Source organism: Priapulus caudatus, unplaced genomic scaffold (genome assembly GCF_000485595.1).
Source record: "Priapulus caudatus unplaced genomic scaffold, Priapulus_caudatus-5.0.1 Scaffold3212, whole genome shotgun sequence".
NCBI classification, from domain to species: Eukaryota; Metazoa; Priapulida; class Priapulimorpha; order Priapulimorphida; family Priapulidae; genus Priapulus; species Priapulus caudatus.
The window spans coordinates 4,784-5,199 of NW_014580273.1; positions in this window are offsets into that span (position 1 = coordinate 4,784).

Sequence of the window (416 nt, forward strand, 5' to 3'; positions counted from 1 at the left end):
TGAGAGAGAAAGAGAGAGAGAGAGAGAGAGAGAGAGAGCGAGAGAGAGAGAGAGAGGATAGGGGGGGGGGAGAATATGAGAGGCGGCAGAGAGCTGTAAGTTAACTATGTTACTTTATCGATTCACGTGTGTATGATATGATTAATGATATGTTATAATTATGATAGTCATATAATTAATATATATTATAATTATCGTAGTTTATGAATCTATAATCAAACACCTGCCCAGCCATGACGTCACACTGGCGGGCCCTTTGATATTTATCCGCTCGTCCTACCTTCTGATTGGTTGATATCCACTTATATTACGTGGGATAAAACTGTGAGGTTGCGGTAATACATTAAAGTGATTACGTCACCGTAAATAGTAAAAATAAAACAAAATATTTCCACTTTTTTACAAAATATAAGTAA